This window comes from Mustelus asterias, chromosome 17, assembly GCF_964213995.1.
Source record: "Mustelus asterias chromosome 17, sMusAst1.hap1.1, whole genome shotgun sequence".
Classification (NCBI taxonomy): Eukaryota; Metazoa; Chordata; class Chondrichthyes; order Carcharhiniformes; family Triakidae; genus Mustelus; species Mustelus asterias.
In genome coordinates, this window is record NC_135817.1 from 18,261,116 (window position 1) to 18,281,163 (window position 20,048).

A 20,048-nucleotide genomic window follows, 5' to 3' on the forward strand; every position below is an offset into this window, starting at 1 on the left:
CTGTATAGAATGCTGCTTACGCCACATTTGGAGTACTGCGTCCAGTTCTGGTCGTCGCACTAGCAGAAGGACGTGGAGGCATTAGAGAGAGTGCAGAGAAGGTTTACCAGGATGTTGCCTGGTATGGAGGGTCTTAGCTATGAGGAGAGATTGGGTAAACTGGGGTTGTTCTCCCTGGAAAGACGGAGAATGAGGGGAGATCTAATAGAGGTGTACAAGATTATGAAGGGGATAGATAGGGTGAACGGTGGGAAGCTTTTTCCCAGATCAGAAGTGACGATCACGAGCTCAAGGTGAGAGGGGCGAAGTATAACTCAGATATTAGAGGGATGTTTTTTTACACAGAGGGTGGTGGGGGCCTGGAATACGATGCCAAGTAGGGTGGTGGAGGCAGACACGCTGACATCGTTTAAGACTGACCTGGATAGTCACATGAGCAGCCTGGGAATGGAGGGATACAAACGATTGGTCTAGTTGGACCAAGGAGCGGCACAGGCTTGGAGGGCCGAAGGGCCTGTTTCCTGTGCTGTACTGTTCTTTGCCTCCAGTCTGGACAGTTAGTGAGATTTTGCAAGCCCAGGAAAGTCATGCGGGTTACAGATAGTGTGACATGAACCCAAGATCCCGGTTGAGGCCGTCCTCATTTGTGCAGAACTTGGCTATCAGTCTCTGCTCAGTGACTCTGCGTTGTCGTGTGTCGTGAAGGCCGCCTTGGAGACCGCTTACCCGAAAATCAGAGGCCGAATACCCGTGACCGCTGAAGTGTTCCCCAACAGGAAGAGAACACTCTCGCCTGGTGATTGTCGAGCGGTGTTCATTCATCCGTTGTCGTAGCGTCTGCATGGTCTCCCCAATGTACCATGCCTCGGGACATCCTTTCCTGCAGCATATCAGGTAGACAACGTTGGCCGAGTTGCAAGAGTATGTACCGTGTACCTGGTGGATGGTGTTCTCACGTGAGATGATGGTGAAGAAGGGAAAGGGTTAATGTTTTTTTTGTACTCAATGTATTTTGTACCTAAAAGGTTGAACTTTGTACCTGGAATGTATCACAAACATAACCCTTCCTTATGGCTAGTCTCCCCTTTGTTTATATTGCTCCTGGTAGTAGTATAAGCCATTTGTTCATGTCTTTCATCTTTTACTTTTAGTAGTATAAGCCATTTGTTCTTGGTTTCATCTTTTACTTTTAGTAGTATAAGCCATTTGTTCATGGTTCCCTCGCTTGTTTATATCATTCTGATAAAACAGACAGTTAAGTATAGATGTTAGGTGGTAAGTCTTTCTTTCCCGTAGGCTTGTCTATGATTTAAACAAAGGAAGCAGCTACCAAATGGTGGAGTGTGAGAATGGCCGTTTGAAGGAGGACTCCCACTGGGACAGCTGCAATCGCACACAGTCACTTCAAAGGAAAGACTGCGGGAAGAGCAGGGGACCAGAGGTGGCACCTTGACGTCGACTACCAGGAGAATTGTGCTTTATGACCCAAGGATATCAGATAGTCTCTAACCATGATCCAGAGACTATCAGAAGCTGTTAAAGGAACTATAATTTACGATCAAGGACTGTTAACTGGACTTTGCTTTATGGCTTGTATTGGGAACCCTGATGTATAAATATCCACACTTCTTGTGTTCAGAGAGAACTTTGGCTTCTGCTTTCAAGGGGTCAGGTTCTCCCTCAAGCTTGTGAGAATAAAGCCTGACTGTATTTTGACTCATACCAGCCTCAAGAGGTATATTTACCGACTTCATTTTGGTGCCGAAAGCCGGGAGACCCCCGGATCTGTTTGCGGGACTCTGTCTGCGGGCTCCGGTTGAATGGCCACAACCTGTGCACTGGAATAGAGTTCTGCACCTAATAGGGTGAGTCAAACTCCAGTGGAGTAAGCATATGTGATGAGGGAGTGTGAGTGTGAAAGACGTCTGAACTGAACATATACGGACGAGGAGGCATTTGTCTTTTATACCCAGCCTTAGACCAAAAGTTAAGAGGGGAAATCCCCCACGCTGAGGCCAGGATTTTGAAGTGGGTATAAAGACTGGAGAAAGGTTGCCTGAGATGTGATGTTCAGACGTGAGTGAGAAAGAAACTGTCTGTGTGAGAGAGAGACTGTCCAAGTGATCACCGGAGTAGAAGCCGACTTAATAGTGTAAGCGGTGGTACGGAGGGATTTGATCACCCCTGACAGGTATCACTGGACTCCGATAAGAGCAGCCTAGGAGTGGGAGAGTGAAAAGGGAGAGTAGAAGACTCCAGGTGGTGAGTATAAAACTTATCTATATTATGGCGGGATCACAAGGACAGTGGGGGCCCCCGGGCTCCCTGATAAATGAATATATGTCTGAGAGGGATAAACTTATTAAACAGATGAGAAAAGGAGGGTGGACCTGTTTCACCCACTAGACCAACAACGGGAATGGTTGGAAAAAGAAAAGAAAGACAGAACTAAGAAAATTGGAGTTCTCTTGGTTCACCAATTAACCGGATTAATTGAACAGGTCTCAGTCTCGGGTAAGAACTGGGCTGACGACAAAGCAAAAATCAAATTGTTGGAATCACGCATTAGTGAATTAGAAAAGAGAAACCAAAGTTTGGAGGACCCCGGCTGGGGATCCTTGCCTCCCTATAGGATGGCCATAAAACCCACAGCACCCGTAGGAGACTTCGACCCCGATGAGGAAGAGGTCTAGGATCTTGCTCCTATAACTCGGGGTGGGACATTGCAGAACCCCACTGCCCGATACCAACCCTTTACCCCAGGAGAAAGACAACAAGTTTTGGCTTCCCTGGGAAAGCTCCAGCCTTGGAGTAACAATAGCAGATTTTGGGCAGAACTGGATACCATTTGGGTTGGACACCAGTTACACTTGCGGGATATACACCAGTTGGTACGGGCCGCTTGCCCACAGGATAAGTGGAGACTAATGGGTGACGGAGCGGGCCAGGTTAACTCTGCCGACCAAGCTCGGTTGGATTACCGAGGCGGAAGGTGGACGTACACAACAGCGACAAACGCCGAGATCGAGGAAATGATTGAACCATTTACTCGGTTTAAGGCGGAAGTCCAACGAGTCTTCGGCAACACACCAACCAACTGGTCCAGGATTACCAATACTAAACAACAAAGGGGTGAAGGAGCCTCTGAATTTGGGGAACGACTCTTTAGAGTATATCAAGAATGTTCAGGAGTGCCCGACACTGCCCGAACAGATAGAGCCTTTTTACAAGCATTTAAAGATGGGCTGTCGCCAGCTCACCAAAAAATCCTTAAAATGGGAATTCTCAGTACCCGGGGCTATGATGAGTTAGTAGAATGGGCATCTGGAATTAAAGACGAATCAGATGAAAAACCCTACCCACGAATAAAACAGGAAACTGTTAGAACCATAGAAAATTACAGCTCAGAAACAGGCCTTTTGGCCCTTCTTGTCTGTGCTGAACCATTTTATGCCTCGTCCCACTGACCTGCACTTGGACCATATCCCTCCACACCCCTCTCATCCATGAACCCGTCCAAGTTTTTCTTAAATGTTAAAAGTGACCCCGCATTTACCACTTTATCCGGCAGCTCATTTCACACTCCCACCACTCTCTGCGTGAAGAAGCCCCCCCTAATATTCCCTTTAAACTTTTCTCCTTTCACCCTTAACCCATGCCCTCTGGTTTTTTTCTCCCCTAGCCTCAGCGGAAAAAGCCTGCTTGCATTCACTCTATCTATACCCATCAAAATCTTATACACCTCTATCAAATCTCCCCTCAATCTTCTACGCTCCAGGGAATAAAGTCCCAACCTATTCAATCTCTCTCTGTAACTCAGCTTCTCAAGTCCCGGCAACATCCTTGTGAACCTTCTCTGCACTCTTTCAATCTTATTTACATCCTTCCTGTAACTAGGTGACCAAAACTGTACACAATACTCCAAATTCGGCCTCACCAATGCCTTATATAACCTTGGTAAGAAGTCTCACAACACCAGGTTAAAGTCCAACAGGTTTATTTGGTAGCAAATACTATAAGCTTTCGGAGCAATGCTCCTTCGAGACGAAGGAGCATTGCTCCGAAAGCTTATGGTATTTGCTACCAAATAAACCTGTTGGACTTTAACCTGGTGTTGTGAGACTTCTTACTGTGCTTACCCCAGTCCAACGCCGGCATCTCCACATCATTATATAACCTTACCATAACACTCCAACTTTTATACTCGATACTCCGATTTATAAAGGCCAATGTACCAAAGGCACTCTTTACGACCCTATCCACCTGTGACGTCACTTTTAGGGAATTCTGTACCTGTATTCCCAGATCCCTCTGTTCAACTGCACTCTTCAGAGTCCTACCATTTACCGAGTACGTTCTTCTTTGGTGTGGTTTAGTGCAAATGGTAAAGGAATTAAACCAAATAAAACATGCCACAATTGTGGAAAGCCAGGCCACTTTGTTAGAGATTGTAGGGCTCCGAAGGGGGGTAGAAGGAAGGGCCTTACTTGCCAATTTTGCAGTAAGGATTGCCACACAGAGGCCACTTGTTGGAGCAAACACGGACGACCTAGTCAGGCTTCCCCCGCCGTCACGGAAGGGGTAAACGGACAAGGGGTAAACTGCACCCCTACGAGTTTGGGTAAGAAGGAGGGTAGAATCTACGTGTCTGCACTAGTAGGGGGCCGACAATGTGAAATGCTGGTGGACACGGGAGCCTCCATATCTATCACTGACCTACCCTTATCCATCACTAATAAAATGATTTATGTAAGAGGAATTAACGGACAGAAGACCCCTGCCTACTTAAGTGAAGTACAGTAAGAAGTTTAACAACACCAGGTTAAAGTCCAACAGGTTTATTTGGTAGCAAAAGCCACACAAGCTTTCGGAGCTCTAAGCCCCTTCTTCAGGTGAGTGGGAATTCTGTTCACAAACAGAGCTTATAAAGACACAGACTCAATTTACATGAATAATGGTTGGAATGCGAATACTTACAACTAATCAAGTCTTTAAGAAACAAAACAATGTGAGTGGAGAGAGCATCAAGACAAGCTAAAAAGATGTGTATTGTCTCCAGACAAGACAGCCAGTGAAACTCTGCAGGTCCACGCAACTGTGGGAGTTACAAATAGTGTGACATGAACCCAATATCCCGGTTGAGGCCATCCTCGTGTGTGCGGAACTTGGCTATCAGTTTCTGCTCAGCGACTCTGCGCTGTCGTGTGTCGCGAAGGCTGCCTTGGAGAACGCTTACCCGAATATCAGAGGCCGAATGCCCGTGACCGCTGAAGTGCTCCCCAACAGGAAGAGAACAGTCTTGCCTGGTGATTGTCGAGCGGTGTTCATTCATCCGTTGTCGCGACAGAGTTTCACTGGCTGTCTTGTCTGGAGACAATACACATCTTTTTAGCTTGTCTTGATGCTCTCTCCACTCACATTGTTTTGTTTCTTAAAGACTTGATTAGTTGTAAGTATTTGCATTCCAACCATTATTCATGTAAATTGAGTCTGTGTCTTTATAAGCTCTGTTTGTGAACAGAATTCCCACTCACCTGAAGAAGGGGCTTAGAGCTCCGAAAGCTTGTGTGGCTTTTGCTACCAAATAAACCTGTTGGACTTTAACCTGGTGTTGTTAAACTTCTTACTGTGTTTACCCCAGTCCAACGCCGGCATCTCCACATCATACTTAAGTGAAACCACCCTAGTAGAAATTAATAACCTGTATATCCCTATGCGATTTTATGTATGTAAAAATAATGAAGGAACTATTATGGGAAATGACCTGATGAAAGAATACGAAGTTTTAATAGATTGTGGGAAGGGCAAATTAATTTGGCCCCGTCCTGACGGGAGAAAGGACAGGGTAGGAACCTATGGAAACTATTTAGGAATCGTCCATGCCGCATCTGTAACAGGACGCGACTGGCAGTTAGAAGATAATAGATTTGGCGCCATCTGCGCCTCTGTCCCAGGGGTCTGGGCAAAAACTAAACTAGATACCGGGCTAATTAAGATTGACCCCATAATAGTGGAAGGTCCTGAGCATAAACCTCACCGACAATATCCGATTAAGCCCGAAGCCAAGAAGGCAGTAGAGGAAATTGTGAAGGGATTGGTGGAGAGGGGATCCTGTGGGAGGCTACTAGTACCACTAACTCCCCTACTTGGCCAGTGTCCAAACCGGATGGGAGTTACCGATTAACCATTGATCATACCGCTTTAAATAAAGTAACTCCTAAACTACATCCCATTGTGGCCAGCCCCTCCACTATCCTAAACGGATTGTCACCATCCCATGAGATTTTTACGGTATTAGACATTGCCAATGGGTTTTGGTCCATCCCGTTGGGTTTTGATTCACAGGATAAATTTGCTTTTACAGTAGGTGATAAGCAGTGTACATGGACTCGGCTCCCTCAGGGATTCCATAACAGCCCGGCCATATTTCACCGAGTAATGAGGAAGGTATTGGAACAAGTGGAGCTCCCGGAAGGCAGCACAATTTTACAGTATGTAGATGACATTTTGATAGCCTCTGAAACTAAAGTGGGACATCAGACAGCATTATATTCGGTCTTGAAGCACTTAAAAGATCGAGGATTAAAGGTAAACCCAAAAAAGGCCCAAATAGGAAAACTACAGGTACTATATTTGGGACATTTAATATCCAAAGGGACCAAGGAAATGCCCATAGACAGGAAAACGGCAATGCAACAAATGCCGAGGCCAGTAACTGTCCGAGGGGTAAGAAAGGTTTTAGGATTGTTTAATTACAGCCGCAACTTCATACCAGAATATGCTAAATTAGTTGAGCCAATCCAAAGGCTATTAAAAGGGGGGAAACCCGCTTTGGAAGCTGTGGAGTGGGGATTAGAACAGGAAGAGGCATATAGTAAATTAAAGGTAGGATTAATGTTGGCTCCGGGACTTGGGTTACCAGATGTTAGTAAGGATTTCCATATCTATTGTAACAATGAAGGAGGATTTTATTCGGCGGTAGTGACCCAAGTCCATGGGGATAAACAGCGGCCGGTGGGTTATTATTCCACCGCGGAGGGCCCCGTAGTAACTGGGTTACCCAGATGTATAGCTGCACTGGATTGTGCAGCTTGGGCAGTACAAGTCAGCGAGCCCATTGTAATGACAGGAAATATCGTCTTGCACACCAAACATACCTTGGTGGAAATGTTAAACACAGGGAAATTGCGATCTGTCTCGAATATGAGAAGGGCGAAGTGGGAGGCAGTACTTCTTTCCCCCACTAAGTCCATCGTCATTGTACGAGACATGAAAGAGAACCCCGCCGAAGGAATGTTAGGTGAAGGGAAACCACACACGTGTGGCAACGTAGATGAGGAGATAGAGGAAAATAGGATAAAGGATGTGCCCTTGGAGGCACCGAAGGAGACCCTGTTTGTGGATGGGTCACGGAAGTATGTAGACGGGTCACCGCGAACGGAATGGGCGGTGGTAAACGCGAGCTTGCAAGTGGTCCAAGCAGGAAGGATAGAGGGAGGTATGTCAGCACAAGTGGCCGAACTGGTAGCCCTGACCCAGGCTTTTACTGAGGCGGCAGGAAAAAGGGTCAACATTTACACCGACAGTAGATATGCATTTGGAATTGTGCATGACTATATGACCGTTTGGGGAAGGGGATTCGTTACAACAGGAGGCACTCCAGTTAAGCATGGACAGATAATTGAAGCCTTATTGGATGCCAGTGAGCTCCCATTGGAAGCCGCAACATTGAAGGTAAAGGCACACCAAAAGGAACCAGATAAGCAAATCCCTGAATGGTATATTTTTAAGGGAAACCAGGCGGCCGACAAAGCGACACAATCAGCTTAAGAAACAGAAGTGCAAGCCGTGTCGGCTGTCTCGGTTGAAGCTGAACCCCCGATAGATATCTCTCAGTTACATGCTGACACACCTGAAGAAGAGCACGTAAGGTGGAAAGCTCAAGGAGCTACGCCTGATGAAAAGGGTGTATGGAGACTACATGATAGAGTTCTAGCGCCAGAATGTATCCAGCACACCCTGATGCAGTTACATCATGGACTGGCACATGTGGGAAGGGATGTCATGATGACCAGTATAGGGAAAGAGTGGTGGTGGAAAGGAATGGGACGGGACATTGCACGATATTGTCATCGGTGTGTAACCTGTGCCCAGTATAATCCAGGGAGGCCTGTAAAAATTAGGATCGGGCACCAGCCTCACCCTAAGGGTCCCTGGGAACATCTACAAATTGATTTCACAGGACCACTTCCTCAGTCGCACGGGAAAACCTACTGCTTGGTGATAATTGACCAGTTCACCAGTGGGTAGAGGCGTTCCCGACTAAAAATTGTTCAGCTACTACTGTGGCAAGAATATTAGCTGAGGAAGTTATCCCAAGGTGGGGGGTACCGTTACAAATAGACTCTGATCAGGGCACTCACTTCACGGGAAGGGTAGTAAAAACCATTGTCAACTTATGGGGATAAAACAGAAATTTCACATACCCTACCATCCTCAAAGTTCGGGAATGGTGGAGCGTATGAATAGAACACTCAAGACCTCCCTCGCTAAGGCCATGCAGGACTCAGGAAAGGGATGGACCGAGGTGTTACCCATTATATTAATGAAGCTTAGAGCCACTACGAATCGAACCACTGGGTTAACACCATATGAGTTAATGACCGGAAGGGCTCTGCAACTGCCCGAGTCCATTATTACCGGTGGGGCGGATGTAGGCCCATTACGGGATAGAATTAGACGATATGTTTTAGAATTAAGCGCCCAACTGAAGGATATGCAAAAAGCACTAAGGGAAAACCAAGTTGCGAAGGATGAGCAAAATAACCTAGAACAGACCCCTGAGGTACCCCCGGCGGGCAGCAAGGTTATGGTGAAGACGTTACCTGGGAAACCTGGGTTCGCCCCCAAATGGAATGGCCCCTATGAGGTCATAATTAGTGGCGATACTTGTGCCTGTGTGGATATGCAGGGCAGGGGTGTCTGGAAACATTGGACTCAATTAAAAGAATATACCAGTGCCAAATGCAAAAAATTATGTAATGTGCTCAATTCACAGATACGCGAAACGGTTGACTTCCAAGCAAGCTGAACGGGTTCGCGGGTAGTGGCGCACGGGCGGTATAGCCTTTGGACCATTGTATAACAGTCGCGCGGGTTATTAGTTAAGTGATAGGATGGTTTTCTTGCTGCTTCTCACGACCCTTGCCCTGCTAGTTGCGGAGGGGAAGTACAGATGGAATTGTGTAGACTTGGGGGCAGAGCATCGCAAGCATCTCTAACGATGAGTCTGTCTATTGTAACCTTCCGACACATGGAATAGGTCCCTGGGAGGTTACCCGTAGGGACCACTGCTCGGGAATTCTTAACCATACCATGTTGCCAACTCTGTTGGAGGGGCAAGGTGATTGGGGTCTCCCATGAAATGTAACTTGGTGTATCTGGAATTTTCGGTGTTTGGCTGAGGAACTGGGATCAACCTGTACCCAGCATCAGCGGAAGGCTCGGGACGATGAGTACAGTAACACGAGATTTGGCCGATCCAACCGCTCATTGTACCAATCCTCTAAAATCAGGCCCCATCCTGTGAACACTTTCATATGTCTCACTTGTATGCATTATAGTCAAATTTGAGCAAGTGCTGGGTCTGCTCACACATTCCCACGCACGGAGGAAAGGGGGGAAGTCCTTTATTCCCTATCCCTTTGTCAACTCCGGAAATGGTGGAGTGGGTTTTGAATCAGAATGGAACCCAGAACGGGACAAGGAAAGTCGCATTTAAAACCCCATCAGGTACTACTATGCAAGGTACTTTCAATGTCAGCGACAGCGATGCTGTTTTGGGGTTAGGAGGCGGAGGATGCACTCTATCAGCCTTTATGAACCATTACCAGCCGAGCTATGATAGATCAGATTCCCCACCCCACTTCGTTGTGGAAAATCGACAAGGGGGATCTATCTGCCTGGTAAGGAATGGAACCATACCTGTGGGCCATAGCTACTGTACCCAGCAGATTAATGTCACCAGTGGTGCCTGGCTTTTGGTGCAACAGATTACAGTCCATTGCCCCACTGCTGATGTCCTGGTCAGCCTCTCCTCTACTTATATGAGCAGCATGACTGCATATAATGGCACCTGTTTTGTTTGCGGGAACAATGCCATGGCTTCCGTGGGATTGGGCAGGATCATGTTATTTGGCATATGTGGTACCCTATATTCACCATTACACCGACTTACAGGACCACCCCGAGATACACCTGCTTAGGACTAAGCGAGCCATTACTGAGACAGAACGGTTCTTCATGATAGCTTTCCCACTTTATGGGACAGCAAAAGCAGCTCAGGAACTTATACATATGGCCTCGACCTTAGAGAGAGTTGTGAATGAAACTAGAGACGGGTTTGAGGAGGTGAGCACTGCCATCTCTGAAGTATCAGCCGAAGTTGTAGCTATCCGCACTGTTGCTTTACAGAACCGATTAGCACTCGATTATGTATTGGCTGCTCAGGGAGGAGCGTGCGCTGTAATTGGATCTGAATGCTGCACATATATCCCAGATGGTTCGGAAAATATAACTCGTTTGGCAGATCATATCAAACGAGTGGCGATGACAATACAAGGTGAAGGGAGCCAATATCATAATTATAACCCTCCGGGATGGCTGGGGCAATGGTTTGGGTCATGGGGATCATACTTGATGCACGGGTTAATTGTATTAATTGTCATTGTTATCGCATGTTGTATTTGTATGGCATTATTGAACGCTTGTTGTAAAACGGTAACAGCCCGGATTATGCCAAGTGCAAGTGTGCAGGCAGAAAGGGCAGACTTCCTGACAAAGGGGGTAGGCCCATATGCTGGTAACATTTGGCTCTAAATTGGTCATGGGGTCATGTTTGCACTTGGCCTCTGACCAAAAGGGGGGATTGAAGAAGGGAAAGGGTTAATGTTTTTTTTGTACTCAATGTATTTTGTACCTAAAAGGTTGAACTTTGTACCTGGAATGTATCACAAACATAGCCCTTCCTTATGGCTAGTCTCCCCTTTGTTTATATTGCTCCTGGTAGTAGTATAAGCCATTTGTTCATGTCTTTCATCTTTTACTTTTAGTAGTATAAGCCATTTGTTCTTGGTTTCATCTGTTACTTTTAGTAGTATAAGCCATTTGTTCATGGTTCCCTCGCTTGTTTATATCATTCTGATAAAACAGACAGTTAAATATAGATGTTAGGTGGTAAGTCTTTCTTTCCTGTAGGCTTGTCTATGATTTAAACAAAGGAAGCAGCTACCAAATGGTAGAGTGCGAGAATGGCCGTTTGAAGGAGGGCTCCCACTGGGACAGCTGCAATCGCACACAGTCACTTCAAAGGAAAGACTGCGGGAAGAGCAGGGGACCAGAGGTGGCACCTTGACGTCGACTACCAGGAGAATTGTGCTTTATGACCCAAGGATATCAGATAGTCTCTAACCATGATCCAGAGACTATCAGAAGCTGTTAAAGGAACTATAATTTACGATCAAGGACTGTTAACTGGACTTTGCTTTATGGCTTGTATTGGGAACCCTGATGTATAAATATCCACGCTTCTTGTGTTCAGAGAGAACTTTGGCTTCTGCTTTCAAGGGGTCAGGTTCTCCCTCAAGCTTGTGAGAATAAAGCCTGACTGTATTTTGACTCATACCAGCCTCAAGAGGTATATTTACCGACTTCAATGGCATCCGTGTCGATGATCCGGCGCGTCTTGCAGAGGTTGCTGTGGCAGGGTTGTGTGGTGTCGTGGTCACTGTTCTCCTGAAGGCTGGGTAGTTTGCTGTGGACAATGGTCTGTTTGAGGTCGTGCGGTTGTTTGAAGGCAAGAAGTGGGGGTGTGGGGATGTGGGGATGGCCTTGGTGAGATGTTCATCTTCATCAATGGCATGTTGATGGCTCCGGAGAAGATGTCGTAGCTTCTCTGCTCCGGGGAAGTACTGGGCGACGAAGGGTACTCTGTCCACCGTGTCCCGTGTTTGTCTTCTGAGGAGGTCGGTGCGGTTTTTCGCTGTGGCGTGTCGGAACTGTCGATCGATGAGTCGATGAGGGCATCTTTCAGCGTCTGGAGGTGTCTGTTGCGATCCCCCTCATCTGAGCAGATCCTGTGTATACGGAGGGCTTGTCCGTAGGGGATGGCTTCTTTAACGTGTTTAGGGTGGAAGCTGGAGAAGTGGAGCATCGTGAGGTTATCCGTGGGCTTGCAGTACAGTGAAGTGCTGAGGTGACCGTCCTTGATGGAGATGCGTGTGTCCAAGAATGCAACCGATTCCGGAGAGTAGCCCATGGTGAGTCTGATGGTGGGATGGAACTTGTTGATGTCATCATATAGTTGTTTCAGTGATGCTTCACCATGTCATCAATGTATCTAGTGTATAGCATCGGTTGAAGGTCCTGCGCAGTGAAGAGGTCTTGTTCAAACCTGTGCATGAAGATGTTGGCATATTGAGGTGCGAATTTGGTCCCCATGGCTATTCCGTGTGTTTGGATGAAGAACTGGTTGTTGAAGGTGAAGACATTGTGGTCCAGGATGAAGCGGATGAGTTGTAAAATTGCATCTGGAAACTGGCAGTTGTCGGCGCTGAGCACTGAGGCTGTTGCAGCAATGCCGTCGTCGTGGGGGATGCTGGTGTAGAGTGCCGAGACATCTATTGTGACGAGGAGTGCTCCTGGTTCAACTGCTCCATGTGTGCTGAGTTTCTGTAGGAAGTCCATAGTGTTGCGACAAAAGCTGGGGGTTCTTTGTACAATGGGTTTCAGGGTGCCCTCGACGTAGCCGGAGAGGGTCTATTGCCCGATACGATGAGACAGCCGGGTGTGTTTGCCTTGTGTATCTTCGGGAGGCAGTAGAAATCTCCAACGCGGGGAGTACGTGGGATGAGAGCACGGAGGGTGCTCTGAAGGTCCAGATCAAAGGTCTCCTCATCACACTCCTCGTCACAATGGATGTCCCGGCACTCTACACCAGCATCCCCACGACGATGGCATTGCTGCAACTGCCTCAGTACTAAATGCCCACAACTTGGGCGGCACGGTAGCACAGTGGTTAGCACTGCTGCTTCACAGCTCCAGGGACCTGGGTTCGATTCCCGGCTTGGGTCACTGTCTGTGTGGAGTTTGCACATTCTCCTCGTGTCTGCGTGGGTTTCCTCCCACAGTCCAAAGATGTGCGGGTTAGGTTGATTGGCCATGCTAAAAATTGCCCCTTAGTGTCCTGGGATGTGTAGATTAGAGGGATTAGCCGGTAGGATATGGGGGTAGGGTCTGGGTGGGATTGTGGTCGGTGCAGACTCGATGGGCTGAATGGCCTCTTTCTGTACTGTAGGGTTTCTATGAGTCTATGAACTGCCAGTTTCCAGATGCAATTTTACAACTCATTCGCTTCATCCTGGACCACAAATGTCTTCACCTTCAACAACCAGTTCTTCATCCAGACACACGGAACAGCCATGGGGACCAAATTCGCACCTCAATATGCCAACATCTTCATGCACAGGTTCGAACAAGACTTCTTCACTGCACAGGACCTTCAACCGATGCTATACACTAGATACATCGATGACATTTTCTTCCTTTGGACTCATGGTGAACAATCACTGAAACAACTATATGATGACATCAACAAGTTCCATCCCACCATCAGACTCACCATTGAATACTCTCCGGAATCGGTTGCATTCTTGGACACACACATCTCCATCAAGGATGGTCACCTCAGCACCTCACTGTACCGCAAGCCCACGGATAATCTCACGAGGCTCCACTTCTCCAGCTTCCACCCTAAACACGTTAAAGAAGCCATCCCCTACGGACAAGCCCTCCGTATACACAGGATCTGCTCGGATGAGGAGGATCGCAACAGACACCTCCAGATGCTGAAAGATGCCCTCATAAGAACAGGATATGACGCTCGACTCATCGATCAACAGTTCTGACGCGCCACAGCGAAAAACCGCACCGACCTCCTCAGAAGACAAACACAGGACACGGCGGACAGAGTACCCTTCATCGTCCAGTACTTCCCCGGAGCGGAGAAGCTACGACATCTTCTCCGGAGCCTTCAACATATCATTGATGAAGACGAATATCTCGCCAAGGCCATCCCCACACCCCCACTTCTTGCCTTCAAACAACCGCACAACCTCAAACAGACCATTGCCGCAGCAAACTAGCCAGCCTTCAGGAGAACAGTGACCATGACACCACACAACCCTGCCACAGCAACCTCTGCAAGACGTGCCGGATCATCGACATGGATGCCATCATCTCATGTGAGAACACCACCCACCAGGTACATGGTACATACTCTTGCAACTCGGCCAATGTTGTCTACCTGATACGCTGCAGGATAGGATGTCCCGAGGCGTGGTACATTGGGGAGACCATGCAGACGCTACGACAACGGATGAATGAACACCGCTCGACAATCACCAGGCAAGAGTGTTCTCTTCCTGTGGGGGAGCACTTCAGCGGTCACGGGCATTCGGCCTCTGATCTTCAGGTAAGCGTTCTCCAAGGCGACCTTCACGACACACGACAACACAGAATTGCTGAGCAGAGACTGATAGCCAAGTTCCGCACACATGAGGACAGCCTCAACCGGGATCTTGGGTTCATGTCACACTATCTGTAACCCCCACGACTTGCCTGCGCTTGCAAAATCTCACTAACTGTCCTGGCTGGAGACAATACACATCTCTTTAACCTGTGCTTGGCCCTCTCTCTACTCACATTGTTTGTACCTTTAAGACTTGATTACCTGTAAAGACTCGCATTCCAACCATTATTTTGTAAATTGAGTTTGTGTCTTTATATGCCCTGTTTGTGAACAGAATTTCCACTTACCTGACGAAGGAGCAGCGCTCCGAAAGCTAGTGGCTTTTGCTACCAAATAAACCTGTTGGACTTTAACCTGGTGTTGTGAGACTTCTTACACAGGAGGTCCCAGAGGATTGGAAAACAACCAATGTTGTTCCTTTGTTTAAGAAGGGTAGCAAGAATAGTCCAGGTAATCACAGGCCGATGAGCCTTACATCAGTGGTAGATAATTATTGGAGAGAATTCTTCGAGACAGGATTTATTCCCACTTGGAAATAAGTGGACGTATTAGTGAGAGGCAACATGGTTTTGTGAAGGGCGGGGTGGGGGGCCGGGGGGGGGTCGTGTCTCATGAACTTGATCGAGTTTTTTGAGGAAGTGACGAAGATGATTGATGAAGGTAGGGCAGTTGATGTTGTTTACATGGACTTCAGTAAGGCCTTTGACAAGGTCCCTCATGGCAGACTGGTGCAGAAGGTGAAGTTGCATGGGATCGGAGGTGAGCTGGCAAGCGGATACAAAACTGGCTCGGTCAAAGAAGACAGAGGGTAGCAGTGGAAAGGTGCGTTTCTGAATGGAGGGCTGTGACAAGTGGCGTTCATCGGGGATCAGTGCTGGGACGGTTGCTATTTGTAATATATATAAATGATTTGGAGGAAAATGTAACTGGTTTGATTAGTGAGTTTGCGGATGACACAAAGGTTGGAGGATTTGCGGATAGCGATGAGGACCATCAGAGGATATAGCAGGATATAGATCAGTTGGAGACTTGGGCGGAGAGATGACAGATGGAGTTTAATCCAGACAAATGGGCGGTAATGCATTTTGGAAGGTCTAATACAGATAGGAAAGATACAGTAAATGGCAGAACCCTTAAGAGTATTGATAGGCAAAGGGATCTGGGTGTCGAGGTACACACGTCACAAAGTGGCAATGCAGGTGGAGAAGGTAGTCAAGAAGGCATACGGCATGCTTGCCTTCATTGGTCGAGGCATTGAGTTTAAAAATTGGCAAGTCATGTTGCAGCTTTATAGAACCTTAGTTAGGCCGCACTTGGAATATAGTGTTCAATTCTGGTCGCCACACTACCAGAAGGATGTGGAGGCTTTGGAGAGGGTACAGAAAAGATTTACCAGGATGTTGCCTGGTATGAAGGGCATTAGCTATGAGGAGAGGTTGGAGAAACTTGGTTTGTTCTCACTGGAACGATGGGGGTTGAGGGGCGACCTGATAGAAATCTACAAGATTATGAGAGGCATGGACAGAGTGGATAGTCAGAAGCTTTTTCCCAGGGTGATTGAGTCAATTACTCGGGGGCACAGGTTTAAGGTGCGAGGGGCAATGTTTAAAAGAGATGTACGAGGCAGATTTTGTACACAGAGAGTAGTGGGTGCCTGGAATTTGTAATCGGGGGAAGTAGTGGAAGCGGATGCGGTAGTGACTTTTAAGGGGCATCTGGACAAATACATAAATAGGATGGGAATAGAGGAAAATGGTCCCCGGAAGGGTAGGGGGTTTTAGTTAAGTCGGGCAGCATGGTCGTTGCAGGCTTGGAGGGCCGAAGGGCCTGTTCCTATGCTATAATTTTCTTTGTTTTTTGTGAGTGAGGTGGAGCAGGCTTCTGGTATTCAGAGCAAGTGCCACTTGATAGCACTGTTGATGACCCCTTCCATCACTTTACCGATGATTGAGAGTAGACTGATTGGACAGTAATTGGCTAGGTTGGATTTGGCCTGTTTCTTGTGTACAGGACATACCTTGGCAATTTTCCACATAAATGCCTGTCTTGTAATTGTACTGGAACAGTTGGCTCGGGATGTGGCAAGTTCTGGAGCACAGGTCTTTTTCGAAGAATTATATCTGTACTCCCAACATAGAACCATTTTAGAATCTCTACAGTGCAGAATGAGACCATTTGGCCCATCGAGTCTGCACCGACATCTCCAACAGAGCATCTTACCTAGGCCTTATCCCTGTCACCCCACGTTTAAGGGGACACCTCAAACAGGCAATTTAGCATGGCCAATCCACATAGCTTGCACATATTTAACCTTCCAAATATTGATTGGAACCTTTATAGGTCGAATAGTTCGGATGGGGCAGTTTTTGTACAGTGTGTGCAGGAGGGGTTCCTGACACAATATGTGGATAAGCCGACAAGAGGTGGGGCCACATTGGATTTGGTAATGGGAAATGAACCGGGCCAAGTGTTGGATTTGGTTGTGGGAGAGCACTTTGGAGATAGTGACCACAATTCGGTGTCTTTTGTTATTGCAATGGAGAGGGAGAGGGCCATACGGCAGGGCATAGTTTACAATTGGGGGAGAGGTAATTATGATGCAATCAGGTGGGAATTAGGAAGCATAGGATGGGAACAAAAATTGTCAGGCAAAGGCACTAATGATAAGTGGAACTTTTTCAAGGAACAAATACTGCGTGTCCTTGATAGGTATGTCCCTGCCAGGCAGAGAGGAAATGGCCGAGTGAGGGAACCATGGTTCACAAAAGAGGTGGAATGTCTTGTCAAGAGGAAGAAGGAAGCGTATGTAAGGTTGAGAAAACAAGGTTCAGTTGGCTCGATGGAGGGTTACAAGTTAGCAGGAAATGAGCTGAAAAAGAGGCTTAGGAGAGCTAGGAGGGGGCATGAGAAGTCCTTGGCGGGTCGGATCAAGGAAAACCCCAAGGCTTTTTACTCTTATGTGCGGAATAAAAGAATGACCAGGGTGAGGCTGGGGCCGGTCAAGGACAGTAGTGGGAATTTGTGCATGGAGTCAGAAGAGATAGGAGAGGTAATGAATGAATCCTTTTCTTCGGTGTTCACCAAGGAGAGGGGCCATGTTTTTGAGGAAGAGATGGTGTCACAGGCTGATAGGCTGGAGGAAGTAGATGTTCAGGGGGAAGATATACTAGCAATTTTGAAGAAACTGAAAGTTGATAAGTCCCCTGGGCCTGATGAAATATATCCTAGGAGTCTTTGGGAGGCAAGGGATGAGATAGCAGAGCCTTTGGCATTGATCTTTGCGTCCTCACTGTCCACGGGGGTGGTGCCAGAGGACTGGAGAGTGGCGAATGTGGTTCCACTGTTTAAGAAAGGGAATAGAAATGACCCTGGTAATTATAGGCCGGTTAGTCTTACTTCGGTGGTCGGTAAATTGATGGAAAAGGTCCTCAGGGATAGGATTTACGACCATTTAGAAAGATGCAGCTTAATCCGGGATAGTCAGCACGGATTTGTGAAGGGCAAGTCTTGCCTCACAAATTTGATAGAATTTTTTGAGGAGGTAACTAAGTGTGTAGATGAAGGTAGTGCAGTTGATGTCATATACATGGATTTTAGTAAGGCGTTTGATAAAGTCTCCCATGGTCGGCTTATGAAGAAAGTAAGGATGTGTGGGATAGAGGGAAGTTTGGCCAATTGGATAGGTAACTGGCTATCTAACAGAAGACAGAGGGTGGTGGTGGATGGAAAATTTTCAGACTGGAAACCGGTTACCAGCGGAGTGCCACAGGGATCAGTGCTTGGTCCTCTGCTCTTTGTAATTTTTATAAATGACTTGGAGGAGGGGGCTGAAGGGTGGATCAGTAAATTTGCTGATGACACCAAGATTGGTGGAGTAGTGGATGAGGTGGAGGGCTGTTGTAGGCTGCAAAGAGATATAGATAGGATGCAGAGCTGGACTGAAAAATGGCAAATGGAGTTTAACCCTGACAAATGCGAGGTGATTCATTTTGGTAGGACAAATTTAAATGTGGATTACAGGGTCAAAGGTAGGGTTCTGAAGAATGTGGAGGAACAGAGAGATCTTGGGGTTCATAATCGAGGGATTGAGTTTAGGAGTCGGGAGATAATGCTGCAGCTTTATAGGACCCTGGTTAGACCCCACTTGGAGTACTGCGCGCAGTTCTGGTCACCTCATTACAGGAAAGATGTTGAAGCCATTGAAAGGGTGCAGAGGAGATTTACAAGGATGTTGCCTGGATTGGGGGGCATGCCTTATGAGGATAGGTTGAGGGAGCTTGGTCTCTTCTCCCTGGAGAGACGAAGGATGAGAGGTGACCTGATAGAGGTTTACAAGATGTTGAGGGGTCTGGATAGGGTGGACTCTCAGAGGCTATTTCCAAGGGCTGAAATGGTTGCTACGAGAGGACACAGGTTTAAGGTGCTGGGGGGTAGGTACAGGGGGGATGTCAGGGGTAAGTTTTTCACTCAGAGGGTGGTGGGTGAGTGGAATCGGCTGACGTCGGTGGTGGTGGAGGCAAACTCGTTGGGGTCTTTTAAGAGACTTCTGGATGAGTACATGGGATTTAATGGGATTGAGGGCTATAGATAGGCCTAGAGGTGGGGATGTGATCGGCGCAACTTGTGGGCCGAAGGGCCTGTTTGTGCTGTGACTTTCTATGTTCTATGTTCTATGTTCTATATCGATAGATCTCTGAAGATTGCCACTCAAGTGGATAGAGCCGTGAAGAAGGCCTATAGTGTGTTGGCGTTCATTAACAGGGGGTTTGAGTTTAAGAGCCGTGGGGTTATGCTGCAACTGTACAGGACCTTGGTGAGACCACATTTGGAATATTGTGTGCAGTTCTGGTCACCTCTCTACAAGAAGGATGTGGAGACACTGGAAAGAGTGCAGAGGAGATTTACCAGGATGCTGCCTGGTTTGGAGGGTAGGTCTTATGAGGAAAGGTTGAGGGAACTTGGGCTTTTCTCTTTGGAGTGGAGGAGGTTGAGAGGAGACTTGACAGAGGTTTATAAGATGATGGGGGGATAGATAGAGTGAACGTTCAAAGACTATTTCCTCGGGTGAATGGAGCGGTAACTAGGGGGCATAACTATAGGGTTCATGGTGGGAGATATAGGAAGGATGTCCAAGGTAGGTTCTTTACTCAGAGAGTGGTTGGGGTGTGGAATGGACTGCCTGCAGGGATAGTGGAGTCAGAAACTTTAGGAACATTTAAGAAGCTATTGGATAGGCACATGGAGTACTTCGGGATGATAGCGAGGAAATAGCTTGATCTGGGTTTCAGACAAAGCTCAGCACAACATCGTGGGCCGAAGGGCCTGTTCTGTGCTGTACTGTTCTATGTTCTATATTCTATATTTGGACTGTGGAAGGAAACCGGAGCACCCGGAGGAAATCCACACAGAAACTGAGAGAACATGCAAACTCCACACAGTTACCCGAGGTTAGAATTGAACC

The 20,048-nt window shown here is 47.3% G+C and overlaps 1 protein-coding gene across 1 annotated transcript in view; it reads right to left on the bottom strand.

Moving 5' to 3' along the window:
• The window catches only part of LOC144506365 (coagulation factor VII-like), a 163,197-nt gene that overhangs the window by 85,245 nt on the left and 57,904 nt on the right, over nt 1-20,048 (bottom strand). The window lies entirely within an intron of this gene.